At 42.5% G+C, this 16,420-nt stretch overlaps 1 long non-coding RNA gene across 3 annotated transcripts in view; it reads left to right on the top strand.

Moving 5' to 3' along the window:
- The window catches only part of LOC123383645, a 208,984-nt gene that overhangs the window by 148,776 nt on the left and 43,788 nt on the right, over positions 1–16,420 (top strand). The gene's annotated exons all lie outside the window — the stretch shown is intronic.

Here is a 16,420-nt window from a genome sequence, read left to right as displayed (position 1 = left end):
ATTTCTTTTTTCTCCCATTCCTGGTTTGAGTATTGAGCGGCCTGTCCCTCTTTTGATCATTGATTAGACTATGCGCTGGTTTATCTGTTTTCCTGGGCTTTCCAAGGATCACTTCTTGCATTTTCTACTATACCAATCCTATTTTATCTTTATGGATCCCTCCCTGTGCTTCCTTAGTTATTTTTGTAGTGTGTTATATATATATATATATTTTTTTTTTTTTAATTTTTTTTTTCAACGTTTATTTATTTTTGGACAGAGAGAGACAGAGCATGAACAGGGGAGGGGCAGAGAGAGAGGGAGACACAGAATCGGAAACAGGCTCCAGGCTCTGAGCCATCAGCCCAGAGCCCGACGCGGGGCTCGAACTCACGGACCGCGAGATCATGACCTGGCTGAAGTCGGACGCTTAACCGACTGCGCCACCCAGGCGCTCCTTTTTTTATTTTTTAATGTTTGTTTATTTTTGAGACAGAGACAGAGTGTGAGTGGGGAAGGGGCAGAGAGAGAAGGGACACAGAATATGAAGCAGCTCCAGGCTCTGAGCTGTCAGCACAGAGCCCGGTGTGGGGCTTGAACCCACAGACTGAGACATCATCACCTGAGCTGAAGTCAGACACTCAACCGACTGAGCCCCCCAGGCGCCCCCCAGTGTGTTCTACTTTTGAGGAAATGCTCATCTTGCTGTTTCTACAGTTTTGTTCTAATAACGACTGTGTGTGAGGAAGGACCTTTACCTTACTCGTTTTTGCTATTTCCCTCAGAATTTGGGGTGAAATGTTCTCATTTTGCTTTCCATATGTTTTGCAGTTGTGGTTTTGATGTTCTCTTTAACGTTAGAGATGTTGTAGAGATTTTTTTTAATTTTATTTTTTTTGTGTTGGACAGGGAGTTTGTTGTTAGCAGTTTTTGTTCTTTCATGTATTTTGTGTTTTGTTACATGTGATTAAAGAGTGCAGCCTGTACTATTTTTTACTTTCTGGAATTTTTAAAAAAGTAATTTGGAACATTTTTATACATGCTGCCTGAGTTTACTAATATGTATTCTTGGGTGTAGGACAGAAAGTGGATATTTATCTAAATGATTACACTATTTAAATCCACTTCTGCCTTTTTTTTTTTAATGTCTTATTTATTCTGAGAGAGAGAGAGAGAGAGAGCGAGCAGTAGAAGAGGGACAGAGAGAGAGACACACACAGAATCCGAAGCAGGCTTCAGGCTCTGAGCTGTCAGCACAGAGCCCGACGTGGAGCTTGAATTTACGAACTGTGAGAACATGACTTGAGCCGAAGTTGGACACTTTAATGACTGAGCCACTGAGGTGCCCCTCCACTTCTGCCTCTTAATTTCATTTCTACTTGACCCCACCAGAGGGGGACTAGAGAGGTGTATGAAGTCATCTTTCCTCTTATTTTCTTGAAGTTTCTCCTTGTATTTCCAGCAATTCTTACTGTGTGTACTTTGATGCATCGGTGGTGACTTCTTTGGCTTCTATAATTTGACGGATGGTCTGTCTCTTCATGACCTCTCTGAATTGAGAAGAATATGCACTGGCTGATTTTCTTATACATCCTTGAGTACAAATGAGGAAACTGAGGACCAGAAAGTTCAAGTAAGTGGTAGGAGTGCAGGGTCGCCCAGCAAACGTATGGACAAGCCAGGTGTTTCTGCCTCAAAGCCCACAGAGCCTTAACCTACTGCTATCATCCTTTCCTGGTATCTAATTCTCTGAGACACCTACCTGGTCTCTTTTCATTTCTTGAGTGACTTGCCTATTCTGCATAGATGCTTGTACAATTTTCTTGATCATTTAAGTACAGTAATTTTACTGAACTTTTTTTCTCAACATTGTTTGATATATATCAGTTTTTCCTAGGATCTGTCAGCCATCTCCGTACATACACAGGTCTTCCTCACACGAATATTTGTTTTATTCTAATAAAAACCATCACCTATTATTCATTTTTTGTGTATAAAGTATATAATATATTAAATTATTATAATATGTATTTAATGTGCAGAATATATATGTGTACGTGTATTGCCTTTCCCTGTATAGCTACCATTCTTCCTTTTTAACATCTTTTTAAAAATCTGGCTATTAACATTTCCAGTCTTTTTATTTTTCAGTATATTTATTTATTTTGAGAGAGGGAGAGAATCCTAGCAGGCTCGGCAGCTGTCAGCAGAGAGCCGGACTCGGGGCTGGATCCCATGAACTGTGAGATCATGACCTGGGCCAAAATCAAGAGTCAAAACACTTAACCGCCGAGCCACCCAGGATCCCCTTCCTTCTAACATTTCATTATTTGCTACATTTCATGTGTTTTCCAAGCCCGTTTCCTGCAGCAGTGATTGTGCTCCTTGCTTTGCATGTGGTTTTATGTCCTATAAAAGCATTACTTTTCCCTTATTTCTTTCCTAAATTTTGCTAAACCCTTATTCATCATATCATTGCATTTTCTTACCACATTTTGGCCATTTATTTCACCCACGTGCTTTAAAAATTATTTGAGAATTCAGAACAATTGTCTTTTTTTTTTTTCAGTTGAAATTCTTCTAAAACAAACCCCTTTTCTCTCCCTCTTTCCCCTGTCTGCCTGCCCTCTCTCACTCTTCATGCTGCAGCCCTTTCCTATAGGGTACTGGGGGTGGGATGCAGCATTTTCTTGTAGGGAACATGCCAGTGTTTCTTTCTTTCTTTTCTTTCATTCTTTTCCTTTTATTCTTGTCCCCCATTCATTAAAAAAATTTTTTTTAATGTTTATTTATTTTTCAGAGAGAGAGAGACAGAGACAGAGTGTGAGCAGGGGAAGGGCAGAGAGAGAGAGAGGGAGACAGAATCCGAAGCAGGCTCCAGGCTCTGAGCTGTCAGTACAGAGCCTGATGCAAGGCTTGAACTCATGAACTGTGAGATCATGACCTCAGCCAAAGTCAAACACTTAACGGACCGAGCCACCCAGGTGCCCCTTCCCCATTCAGTTTTTTTTTTTTAAATTTTTTTTAATGTTTATTTATTTTTGAGACAGAGCGAGACAGAGCATGAACAGGGGAGGAGCAGAGAGAGAGGGAGACACAGAATCTGAAACAGGCTCCAGGCTCTGAGCTGTCAGCACAGAGCCCGATGCGGGGCTCGAACTCACGGGCCGTGAGATCGTGACCTGAGCCGAAGTCGGCCGCTTAACCGACCAAGCCACCCAGGCGCCCCCCCATTCAGTTTTTAAAAGTGGGTCGCAACTCTTGTACCACGTGCGATTTGGGTCGGATGTTGTTATTCCTTCAATTTCTCAAGCAAGGCAGCCACTGCAGTTGGTAACTTCGCCTCGGTGTGATTAACCTCCCATTTTGTTCAAATGCCTGCACCAGAAACCACCTCGCTTCTTGATTGGTTTCCATCCCAAGGACTGGGTATCATTCAGATTTCAGTTTTTCCCATCTGTGGTGTGAGCAGGCTCCTGTATAGAGTCAGAGTTTCAGAGAAACCCTGCAGCTAGCCAGCATCTGATTTGGTGTGGTTACAAGCATTTTCCTCCTTTTAATAGGACTCTTTTGCTGCCAGGCATTGGTTAAAACACTTGCTGTTGCAACATTGTTACTTACTTGGCTTCTGCCGTGCCAGGCTAGAGAGGCGTTTACTGAGTTTACCTACTCCTCCAACTCCGCCCCTGTGACCTCAGCATATTGTTTACGGGCTGAAGAAAGGTGACCCTAGAGGGCACATTGAGGAGTTTACTCTCACAGGGTCTCCCACTGTCCCCAGTACCAAGCCTTCTCTACTCTGAGACATTGGTGGATATTTTCTGAGATTCCTTGGCTTGTTTTCAACCAAATCTGTTCATTCCTTCCAGAAGGAAACAGTATGATTTCCAGAATCTTCTTTGCATGTGGTGCCAATAGTTTCATACCTAAGTGATATTTCTGGATATTTAAACTGTCACATTGGGACCATTTCTACTATTAGTGTCAATAATAATGTCTTTGTTACATTTATTTCTTTTGATTAATCTTTGTTCCACTTGGAAAGTGAAGTTGCATCATTTCTAGGCTTCCTGTACCTTTGCACCCACGTTTTCCAGAATTTTCCTCCCCTCCTGTGTAACGTTGAACTACTTCAGGTTTTCAGCATGTTTGTTTTTATCTGCCTTGTATTTTAATCACGTGTATATTTGACCGGTGTTGCTCAAACTGTCGATGGTTAAGGACAAGTTGTTTCTTAGCTATAAAACACTGAGGACCCTTACCTTTATAAAATACAGTAAGTATTGCATTTGTAGAAATGAATGAAGAATAAGACATAAAATGAAAACTTGAATTTTTGCTATTATTCAACAACTATCACATTATTTGCTATACAACTTTCTTTTTTTCAAGTTTATTGTTTTTGAGAGGGAGAGAGAGAGGAAGAGAGAGAGGGAGAGAGCATGAGCAGGGGAGGGGCAGAGACAAAGGGAGAGAATCCCAAACAGGCTCCACACTATCAACACAGAGCCCAATGTGGGGCTTGATCCCGTGAACTGTGAGATCATGACCTGAGCTGAAATCAAGAGTCAGACACCCAACAAACTGAGCCACCCAGGCACCCTTGGGCACAAGTTTCTAAATGCTTCCTCTCATTTTTTCTTTCTTATTCATCATGGAGGGTCACAAACAACCCATAGGCCAAGCACAGTCCATGGAGCCCCACTCTGAGTAGCTTCACTGCAAGCCGTTCAAGAGCAGGGTCAAGGTATTGTTAATTCGTGTGTCCTCCTTAGTGCCCACTGAGCTCTATGCCCCTAAAATAGCTTCTACTGAAAAAAACTGTTGACTGTGTAAGTAAGACAATAATACAAGTAGCAAGTGCCTCTTGAGGTCAAAACTCTTAAGTTTATTCATGACCCGCACAACTTCCTTTTGCATTGGAAAGATGCAGGTGCTATTGCTTGGATTTATGGCCGAGGCCCAGAGAAGAATGGGTCTACACACAGGAGGCCCTTTTATCCATGCTGTTTTATTTGACCCACAGCGTTTTCCCTCATATGCTGTTTCATATCTCTGCAGGGAGTACAGAGCATGGTGTGAAAGACGAGGCAGGATATTAACCGGACCAGGGCCTGGGCCAGGTGTGAGCATTCTGTCTTCTGTCCGTCACTTTATTTATCATCCTTCTCTTGAGGACTTTGTGAGGAGCCTCTGATTCCCAGTCACACAAACAGACTCTGCGCTTGAAGAGCGTGTTGTGATGAAACACTTATTGGGAGTATTACCGTCCCTGAACTAAGAAATAATGATCAAGCCGGTGTGTTCTGGGGTATTTCTCCCCGGGGCACTGGTTTACTAACTTGAGGAGAGGGCTGAAAAACTAGCCCCAGTCAGGGTAGCAGCTGAGCCACAAGTCAAACATCCTGGGTGGGGAAATCACAATGAATGCCATAAACAGGAGCGTCAGTCAGAGCCCAGCTCTGGTACCAAATGCCCGATGGGTCAGCAAGGGCCTGCCCTTGACTGATGGGGAAGAAAAACGGAGAGAGAGGTCTTGATAAGGTAAGGCAGCATGTGTAAAGACCACAGCAGGCTTACATTTAAGGAGCTGGGGTGATTCAGAGGAGAGAGGACTTTCAGGGGCGAAGGGCCACTTCCCAGAGTCTTGACCTACACTGTCAGCCTCAACTGTAGGTGTGCACTCTAAGTATTTAGTCTGCGGTCCTCTCTTGACTAGTTAGATCCCTCCTTTGTCATGCCAGGTGGCAGTCTCGTTTCGCATGTATTTTTCTCATATTTCTCATGATTACATTTATGGTTTCCTCATCTGTGAGGTTGCTAAGTTTTGGTCAAAGTTGTTGCTACTGTATGTGTAATGCATGGAAGAGTGTCTGGCAAAGAGTAGGCATTCAATCAACAGTTCGCCCTTGCTTCCAGATTTCTGGACCGCACTATCTGGAGAAAGGCTGTCCATTGTGATCACTGCAGAGTTTCATGTTGAGTTCCTATTAACACAGAGATGAGAAGGTACAGCCCCAAAAGGGCAGAAGGGTGATTGAGCCTAAGGATAGTAAGTGACCAAATTATCCAGAATCAGTACAGAAGAGCTGATTTGTTGGTAATTTCAAAGCATTGTTATGGTTTTCTTTCCTTTGAGACAGGAAAGGGACTTTATTTCGTAAGTAGCTTCATATGAATCTTTCCAAAACTCTATAACCTGACATATGGTTTGATAAAAATCTGTTGGTTTAATGAGTGACCCTGAAGAAGCCATTCTCATGTCAACATTTCCTCCAGGGAGATATTGGGTCTGTTGCATTCAGTGAGTTTGGCTAGTTTAGAATGATTTGGTGAACTGGCACGAGGCTTAGGGAGAAATACAACCAACTTGGAGTCTTGAAAAAACAGCCAGATGGGGGTATCATCAGGGTTGCTCGGGCTGTATTTTGAGGGAGCTTTCAACACTAGGTTTCATTTTGTAGCTGGACATGAGAGTTACCACTGTCTAGACTAGTGGTTTTCAACTGAGGACACTTTTTGCGCCCCAGGGAACATTTAGTGCTGTCTGGAGACATCCTTGATTGTCACCACTGGGAGGAGGAGGGTGATGCTACTGGCATCTAGTGGGTAAAAGCTGGGGATGCTGCCAAACATCCTACAATGCACGAGACGCCCCCGTGACAGAGCTCCATCAGGTAGTTTAAGAAAACCTACTCTGCACAGATTTACAATATAAAAGGCAACTCTAGGGACGTTATTCCTAAAGGCTTTTCTCTGAAAGAGAACTTGACAATTATCAGCTCAAAGACCCTTTGTACTCATTTCCAGCCTTTAGTGACTGCTGGATCTTTGAACTACGTCTCTGTATCTGTGCTATCTGACTTGCAGGCCCTGGATCATAAGCTCCCTCTCCACGTACAAAGCAGGTGTAGGCCAAGTTCTTTAAGTCCCCTGCCCTAAGGCTACTAACTGTTTAGCTGTTGCCAAGCCTTGCTGGCAAGCCTAGGTCTTTACAACGCAAAGCACTTGAGATTGGTGCAATCAGAAGGGGGCCATAATCTGATTGGTCGCTACCGGGGGTGGGGGTGGGGGGGGTGGATGTAAGGCAGACAGTGTGGGAGGGCTCCAGGTTCAAGGTGTAAGGAGCCTGGTGGCTTCACCAGCTGACAGTGCTCAGCTACTCTCCTCACCCTCTTTGCTGCCTTTTGACATGCTCTTACCACCCAGGGATTCTATCACACTAGCTCCAGGCTACTGAGGCTTTGCTCTTGCCAACTTGCAGAGAGTTCTTGGCCTAGCAGACCAGTTGGATGAGGGCCCCTGGAGCTAGAAGGTGACTTTCATAAGGGGGCTTAGTGCTCTCCACCACCGCCTCTGGGATGTGTGCTTTAATTCTGCTCTGACTAAACCACTTCACATATGGCTAACAAAAGAAGGCTTTTGTTAACATTCACTTGTGGCCACTCTGAGCAATGACAGAGATGTCACCAAGACTTTTTTTCAACAGGTTGGCTTGTGTGTTAGCTGCCTACAACTTGGAGGATGCGAGGTCGTCCCCAGGACGTGTAGACTCTTTTGTTTACACCCTGGATCTGTGAGAGGTGCAGAACCTTCTAGCAGTCCAGTTCGGCAAACACTAATGGGGCTTCTGCCACGTGGCCAGCATTCACAGATCCGGGCCAGGGCAGAGGAAAGCATGGCCAAATGCAGAATGCACAGGAGGGGAGCTCAGCTCAGCGTGGGGCAGCAAGGGTGGAAAAGAGTTCCCGGCAAAGGATCTGAGTGGGAGGCTCAAGGGATGAGAGCAGGGAAGACTCCCCTGGTCATGAAGCGCAGAAACCATTCAGATGAGGAGGCATTTTGCCATTGACGGTAAAGAGCGAACACCCCCATTTGCTCCGTTCTTCCTTTTAGCTTCTTGCATGCTTGTCCTTCCTTCCCTCCCTCCCTCTCTTTTGCTTCACCTTCTCTCTGCTTTCCTTTGGCTACCACTTCTTGGAATTACAAGATGCCTGCCCCAGCCAAGCCCCATGCCTCCTCTTTCCCAGTCCTCAGTAAAGCAAGCACTGTGGACTTAAATTGTCGAGCTTACAGCACCCACAAACTATCAAACTCAATGCAGTGAAGTAACTATAAACGAAACAGGACAGCTACTCCATTCGGGACTTTATAATCAAGTAGTGGAGAAATACACATACGTTACAATTATTACCAACATTATAGCACAAGATACCTATTGTGGACCAGGCCTAGAGGAGACATTTTATGGCCATTATTTGAAATTGTGACACCACTCTTTAAGACGGGCCTGTTTTTATTTTAACAATGAGTTATTGAGGCTGAGACATTAGGGGTAGGAAAGAACTTGTGAGACACTAGCCCGCAACAATCTGGAATACAATATTTGGTAATAGAAATCTTTTTTTAAGATAAAAATTTAATATATTTTTCTGAAGCTTTGAGGGCTACTGTCATAAGGTAAGAGAAAATTTTGGTAATAGTTTGATAAAAATTTTGATAGGATATAATTACAAGCCCATAAATCACATACTTTGCATGTAAACATTTGGTATATCTCACCGATCTCATTGCTTAAAAAACTATATTGTAGTTCATGAGGGAAAAGAGACAAGAGATAAGGAAGAGTCATAAAGTTAAAGATCCAAAGATTGCAGGAGCTGTGGCAGATGGATGAATTTCTTCCTGTGGAATTTTCCAATATAACCATTGGGTCCCATAGGCAGTGTTTGCCCTTGAAATTGGACTTGGAGGAGGTAGAAACATCTTGTATAGTGTCTATCGGCTGTTCCTATTGTTATGAATTACCCCATTTATTAATTATTATTAACTGTGATTTGCTGAATGTTACATAACTTTCTGAACCTTGTCCCCTTATTTAAAAGAAATATAGTTTAAAATAATGACAACCTTTTTTTAATTTTGAGAGAGGAGTGAGAGAGAGAGTGTGTGAGCTGGGGAGAGGGACAGAGGGAGAGAGAGAGAATCTCAAGCAGGCTCCACACTCAGCATGGAGCCCAATGTGGGGCTCAATCCCAGGATCCTGGGATCATGACCTGAGCTGAAATCAAAAGTCAGACGCTCAACCGACTGAACCACCCAATGATGACCTTTTGATTCGTTGTAAAGATTTGCTGTAAATAGACATACAAATGCTTAGCACAGTGCCTGCCATGGAGTAAGTTCTCAAAAAGTATAGGTATTATTACTGAAGTTTGCCTGTTTATGGCTTGCCCAAGCCAAGAGAATCCATGCAGTGGATTCTTTTTTTTTTTTTTCCAGGAAGGTAAAAGTCATAAAATTCCAAGTTACACTTAAGTATGGATTTGAGACCCCAGTCGTTAATATTGATGTCTTGATGTCTACATCCCTCCTTCTTACACTTGCCCTTCATGTCCCTCCCACTCCCATAGCTTTGCTGTGTTTTCTGAATGTTAGGTTATGAAAGCATTTTGTTGCTGTTGTTTTTTTTTTGGTGATATGGAATCCCCCCTTTTTTTTCCAAATAAAGTTGCAGGCAGGGGGCTCATGTATAAAATAGACTAACGCAGATCTGCTGTCTTTGAAATGGGGTGAGTGTCTGCTCCTGTTTCCTCCTCATTTTGATATATTTCTTTCTCCGTTCTGGGAAACCTGGAGGTGTTTCCAAAGGAAACTTGGGACTTCACTGAATGTACCTTAAGAACCACTCATCCAGTAGAAACTATGCTTTGAAAAGATCATCTTGATCTGAAGTGCTAATATTAATAAAGTGAAATCTTTGACATAGGACAAAAAGAACCACTCAGCTCTATGAATGAGATACTAGTATTAGTTCTGAGATTCCCTGTAGAAATAGTCCTGGCTTAGCTGGGAGTGGGGGAAGGGAGTGAGAAAGGATGGATTTCCCTATGGTCCTCCCACTACCCATACAACATGCATGAGATAAATTTCCCTGGCCAGTATCTGGCTGTTTAGGACTCCAAACATCTATGTGGAACCGGAGCATGTAATTGAGTCACCACATATCTCCAAATATTTTGATATTTTGGTAATTTGCCATCTCCCCAATTGTCTAGCCATCCAACCCGCCTTTCCAACTACACAGCACAGTTTCCATCACCATGCCCTTGTGCTGAAGGTTTCCTCCTCCTGGAATAATACCCATCCTTCCATTTCGGGCTCTCTGACTCACCCCTCCTCCAATGCCTTCTCCATGAGCTCCTCCCCAATTTCTGGGGCCAGATTTTGTGTCTTTTGCGTGTTTGTTCATTTCTGCCTCCCCCACATTCTTCTATCTCCCTCACATTCCTATCTTGCCTGGGGCAGTGTCTTGCACAGAACACACAGGGAAATGCTCACTGAATTAAACTGAGTAAATGCTATGTTGATCAAATCTTGGGTCAGCCGCCTGCGTTTTTCATCTGGCATTGCTTAATTAGCTTTTTCTACAAAGTCAAACCAGGGAAGGACCATTCCCAAAGCAAAGCCAAAGCTTTTCTTTCCTAATTCTTCCCTTTGGGTGTCCAGTGGAGACTGGGCAAGATATAATCATCCAGTTTCCTTCTTCAACAGCCCAGTTTTATTCAGCTTGATCCTAAACTTCAGCTAGAGGCTGTAAAATTCCTTTTTGAGTGAGACCATTTTCATCTTGGTTCTCAGTGATTATAATGAACTATTGACCATCTGTTTGTTCCTAAAAAGTTAAGCTAGCTAGTTTGGGTGATCTTATCTATTCACGATATGGCAGATCTTCTTAAGCCTGGTATTTCCTGTGCAAATGCTTTATTTTGGATATTTCAGCACCTCTTGCCTGCGTGATTGCAGAACTGAGGGAGAACTGTTGTTTCAATCAAGGACAATGCTCAACAAAACTATTTCAGTGGGATAAATTATATATACAAACAATTTGTTGAGGCATATATTGCATACCATGCTGAGTATTAAGACAAATGCAAAAATAAATACCATATTCTAATGAGGGAGACAGAACCCCTGTCCTCAAGTAGCTAATCAAATACAAGGCAAGAAATACTGGCACGCGATTAACTAGAAACATCCCTTTGTTGTTTATATGCAGTTTTGTGTTAGGAATTTATGGCATCTTACAAAAAAAAAAAAAAACATACGATGCTGGGGGGGAGGGGGGGGACATGAATAAGACAAAAACATGAATAAGAAAGATCAGGGAAATAGAAAACAAAGTCAACTAGAGCCCAAATCGAGGCCCGTTCATGAAATATACCCCCTGGAAACTACAGGAAAGCAAGGCCATCTCTGTGGCGCACAGAAGGTATACCCAGTGAATGGCATCTAGTAGACAGACAAGTAAACACGAGATGCGAAAGGCACATTTTCCACAACAAAACCACATTTGGAGAATCCAAAATTTGAGGCCACCTTCTCTAAACCAGACTTTACCCAAAAATTGGAAGCTGAAGACCCTGCTGCCATATCTTTCCACCTGGGGTGATTGTGTTTTGTTTGAAGAAAGGAGATGGGGAATATGTATTACAGTCTTATTGTACTACTCTAGTGGCTATGAACTTTCTAAAACATTTCTCTTGAATTACATCGTTGTTACATTTTATTTTGGAAGATAGGGCTTTTCCCCCCTTGTTTATAATTTTCATCTTTCCAACCGAAGGCACATAGAGAGCAGGAAACAGATATTGTATGTCTTTGTAAGTTTCTTTGTTTCTTGAGCATAGAGTACAATACCTTGGGTGTAGTGGGCCCTTAATGACATTTGAAATTTTTATTTTATTGGACATCAACAAGTGCTAACTCAGTTTGAGATAGGACTCTACTGTACAAACACAGATGATTTGTGACAAAGTTTCATTTACATATTAACAGCAGTGGAGTTTAGAAAGCCAGAGTGGTGGGGCGCCTGAATGGCTCAATTGATTAAGCATCCAACTTCGGCTCAGGTCATGATCTCGTGGTCCGTGAGTTTGAGCCCCGTGTCGGGCTCTGTACTGAAAGCTCAGAGCCTGGAGCCTGTTTCGGATTCTGTGTCTCCCTCTCTTTCTGCCCCTCCCCCACTCATGCTCTTTCTCTCGCAAATGTTAAAAAACACTTAAAAATTAAAAAAAAAAGAAGAAAGAAAGCCAAGGTGTAGAAAAGATATGTCACTGTGCCTGTGTGTCTGCCTTACCATTCTGTCAACCAAAGTTCATTCTTCAGCAACATGATTCAGACTTTTGTGATACCAAATTTGGAGTAGGAATAGAGGAAATTAAGACACGAGCATCAGGAGGAAAGAGGGTCTGATGTAAAAGGCAAGGACTAAGGGCTCTGGGACATTGGATGCAGCTTTTGATGGAGAATATTGATGGAAAGAGAAAGAAACTTTCACGTATCCATGGGGCAAAAATGAACAGAAGAAATAGGATGATTTTTAAAGAAATATCATGAATGATAAATTATGTCTTTAAAAAATGTTCTTTAAGAGAGACAAGTCAAATTAGGTATACATTTTAAACATTGTCATTAATTCTGGCTCCTGTAGCATGTTTATTTGAACATGCTAGACTAGGATTTGAATCAGACTAGGATTGCATCTCATGTGGGAACCAGCTAAGTTACAAAAAAGTGATATATTTTTACTTCAATACAGGTACTCTTGGTTATATCAGTCATAATGAGAGAATTAGGAAATCATGTGGCCAGGAAGGAGTGGAACAGAGCAAAACTCTTTATGCACTACCCCAGTTTCTTTGAAAGACTAACTCGAAAGCCTAAAAGTAGTAAATTTCATTAGTCAGTTAATTCAAAGAGCAATGAGAGAGTATTTTCATCTAGTAAATGAGCAAATGTTTTGAGAAGTATCCGTATGTATGAAACGAATTCTGTTATGAGTTTTTAATCCCCAAACTACAAACATTAAAAACCCATACATAACTGGTGAGATTATAAATTGAATCAGGGGCACCTGGGTGGCTCAGTTGGTTGAGCGCCCAGCTCTTGATTTTGGCTCAGGTCATGATCCCAGGTTATGGGACAGAACCCTGCATTGGCCTCCAGGCTGAGTATGGAGCCTGCTTGCGATTCTTTGTCTCTCCCTCTGCTCCCCGCCCCTGCTTGCATTTTTTCTCTCTCCCTCTCTCTCTAAATTAAAAAAAAAAAAAGTGTGCTGTTTAATTTCAGCAAATTTGTGAGTTTTCCAGTTTTTCTGTTACTGATTTCTAACTTCTCCCTCTGCCCCTCTCCCCGATCACATGTGTGCTCTCTATCTCTCTCAAATAATAAATAAATAAAATCAGAGCTTCTGGAAAATAATATGGCAATGTATATCAAGAGCTTTAAAAGTATTTGTACCTTTTGGCGGAATAATTATTCTAAAGCAGTAATAAAAGATGGAGTCAGAATATGGAATATTATATACTCATTAACATAGATTTTAATGAATATGTGAAGAAAGTAAATATCCATATATATAAAATGACTTCACTTTAAAAACTTGCATACTAATACACCCACATGACAAAAGGCTATGAGTAAATGCTCCAAATACCAGATTTTGGGATTATGGGTGAGTGGTTTTTTTGTTGTGGTTTTCCTGTTTTTTTTTTTCTTTTAAAAATAAAATCTATATGGATGGGTATGTCTTTAATAATGTGACAAAAATAAACATTTTGGGAAAAAACTAGTTCATCACCTAGGCCAATCTCATTCATTTTGCCTAACAAAGGATTCTGTTAAAATTTCAACCAAAAAAAAAGTTAACATGCAGACCTATCAAATAGATTTGTCACTGTCTCTTCAAAGAAGGAAATTCTGTTTCAAATTCATCCTTAGCCCAAAGCAGCTAATTTGATTTTATCAGTCATCAGCAAAGCCCTTACAGTAAATAATTTATGCATTTTTGTAGCAACATCCCTACAGGGCAAGGTTCAGAATTTAATGGAAACCATCACACCGTTAGATTGCTACAGCTCATCTAAGAGCCTGAAGCCTGAAGTATTGAGCGGTCACCTAGAGCATGTTCATTTGATTTGACAGCATTAGAGAGGAATGCAGCAGCGGAAACAAGGCAGGGGAATCCCACTGTGCACACGTCTGCCCTGGGACAGAAGAGTTGGAGAAGAGACGCACAGATGCCAGTGGCAAAAGCAGGTGCAAAGATGATTCTCCAGCAGATGCCCGTGGATGGGACATTTTCATAAAACACTGAGTAATTGTCAGCCCCAAAGTACCTCTCCTGCAAGACCTGCCCAGCTCAGCCCCCTTCTTCTGGGCGTCTGCTGTCTCAACGACCCCTCCTATATCTGTTTCTCATTAACAGTCCCGCTTATCTCCGGCCTTATCTAAAATCATGCCTGAGGGGTGCCTGGGTGGCTCAGTCGGTTCAGCGTCTGACTTAGGCTCAGGTCATGATCTTGCGGTTTGTGAGTTCGGGCCCCACGTCGGGCTCTGTGCTGACAGCTTGGAGCCTGCAGCCTGCTTCGAATTCTGTGTCTCCCCCTCTCTCTCTGCCCCTCCTTGCTCATACTCTGCCTCTCTCTGTCTCTCAAAAATAAATAAATGTTAAGAAATTTTTAAATCATACCTGTGCTTGTCTTCTGTGGCTTTTCACTTCGCTTTCTTTCTGTTGCTTGGCGTGAGAACTGAATTTAATTTGTTCATCGTTAAAGGACTTTTCATCACTAGATTTCTTGGGAAGTTCTGACACTTGTTTATTCCCCTGACAAGTCAGTTTTGAGGATGAATCGGATGTGGCTTGTCAGATGCTTTGAAAACAAATCTCCTGGCAGCGAGGGAGTTGCTACGAGGGGTGTTCCTGGCTTTGTTTCAGTACCCAGTTTCGGAGACAGGTAGAGAAGGAGGAGACGCTTTATTTTTAGAAATATCGTCTCAGCTTCATGTCTGTTGGTAAGAGTAACAGTGGTAAACACAGTGCAGGGATGCCTTTAGAGATACAAGGGCTACAGGGATTCAGGCGATGGTCTGTGTTAAGAGAGATTTGTGAGATGCTAGGATAAAATACAGATGCTGGAGTAAAACCTTCCTGCAGAAATGGTGGAGAGGAAAAGGTCTGTTAGACTCCTTAAGGTGCCAGCTCTCTGCATCATCGCCAGTCTGCTCCCCCCCCATCTCCTTTCACCAAGGAGTATGAAATTAAAGAAGGTGGGGGTGCAAACTTGCGTTTAGAAGATGAATAAGTTCTGGGGGTCTAATGCACCGCATTGTGATTATAGTTAACAATAATGAATTATATACGAGAAACTTGTTAAGACAGTAGACCTGAAAGGTTCTCACCACCAAAAAGAAATGGTAATTATGTGATATGATAGAGGTGTTAGCTAACACTACTGTGCTAATCATTTCACATTTTACAACCGTATCAAATCAACACACTGTATATCTTAAACTTATACGATGTTATGTGTCGATGATATCTCAATAGAGCTGGAAAAAAATTTTATGCTAGACAAGGTGAAATCCAATGTGTCACAGCTTTTATCTGACTAGGAGAAGGAAGCAGAGACAGCAGGTGACAATCTCATGAGTACCATAAGTCATGTTCTAAACACACCCAGCGTACAGAGATAAAAAACAAAACACAGAACCTTGTTTATTATAGGACCTCTCAAATTTCAGGCGTCTTTCAGGTATTTCTCAGACTGACTACCCGTCCAGACTGCCCTTCAGGTTGGCACTGGTGGTATAGGGCGTGCCCCACCATCTATTGGCCACCTAGCTGTGGAAGCATGGCAGAATGGGTGCTGTGCTCACTGCCACTGATTACAGCTTCATCCAGGGGCCCATGTTGTCAGCCTACACCATGTCTTAGTCATTCATTCATTTGCTTGTTTATTTAGTACAGGAGTGAAGGGATGAGAGACATCACCTTATTCATGATCTTTTTATTTTTATTATTATTATTTTTCATTTAACCCATGCCATACCCATGCTTGGCTTTGGGCCAGGTAAATCTATGACTTGGGTTCCTCAGGGAGCTAACCTTCTTGTCAGTGTTACCTAAACATATCCAGTTACCATGGCCATTCCTACCAGTGAGTAGCATCCTCCTAGTTACATTCTGGTGCAGAATTTTTCCCTAGCTGTAGAGGGTCCCCTGGTCAATGATGGCTTGTCACAATGATTCTCAGGGCTGCCCCGGGATCCAGAGTCCAACAGCATTCCCAAGTGATTCTAATGCAGGCATTCTCTTTCATTCACTCCAGTATCAGCATAGTGGTTGGGAAAGTGGTTTTAAAATCAAATTTTCGGGGCGCCTGGGTGGCGCAGTCGGTTGAGCGTCGGACTTCAGCCAGGTCACGATCTCGCGGTCTGTGAGTTCGAGCCCCGCGTCGGGCTCTGGGCTGATGGCTCAGAGCCTGGAGCCTGTTTCTGATTCTGTGTCTCCCTCTCTCTCTGCCCTTCCCCCGTTCATGCTCTGTCTCTCTCTGTCCCAAAAAATAAATAAACGTTGAAAAAAAATTTTTAAATCAAA

The sequence above is a fragment of the Felis catus genome, chromosome A2 (genome assembly GCF_018350175.1).
Source record: "Felis catus isolate Fca126 chromosome A2, F.catus_Fca126_mat1.0, whole genome shotgun sequence".
Classification (NCBI taxonomy): domain Eukaryota; kingdom Metazoa; phylum Chordata; class Mammalia; order Carnivora; family Felidae; genus Felis; species Felis catus.
The sequence above is the reverse complement of the archived record's forward strand: the minus strand, read 5'-3'. Positions and strand labels throughout refer to the sequence as shown.